Genomic DNA, 503 nt, shown 5'->3' with positions numbered 1-503 from the left:
CATTTCCAAAATCTTATAATCATTCTATAATCTTATAATGACGCTATAATCCTTATAATCTATACTCAAAAGTACACGGCTGAGGCGAGTTGTAGACCCCTCGGTTTACTCGAGGTCATTCACGTCGAGCTGCACTGTCGAATGACATAATTCAGCAAACATTACGCACTGGTTTCGGTCCTGATTTCCTTATTTCTTCCCAAAACACGCACTATCGGAAAGGTCTACCGAAACGCCAGTTTTTCTCGGACAGACTTCAAACTTTGGTTTTCGAGGTAACCTAGGTTACACTGTTATATTCCTAAGAAGAAATGCTTTGCAAATGCTTTGCACATAGCGAAGTAACTTTTATTTGAAACCGTTGCTGCTGGCAAAGTAATGCTTCGCAGTCAAGCATTCCGGTAAAGCTAAAATGCAGAAGAATGCGAAGAAGAAGAAAACGGAAATAACTTTATTGCTTTTCCATGGGACTTTCGTTTTCTCGTTCCCTGCATTCTTTTGCA

This window comes from Frankliniella occidentalis, unplaced genomic scaffold, assembly GCF_000697945.3.
Source record: "Frankliniella occidentalis isolate FOCC.00 unplaced genomic scaffold, Focc_3.1 Scaffold175, whole genome shotgun sequence".
Lineage (NCBI taxonomy): Eukaryota > Metazoa > Arthropoda > Insecta > Thysanoptera > Thripidae > Frankliniella > Frankliniella occidentalis.
Note: the sequence above shows the minus strand (reverse complement) of the source record.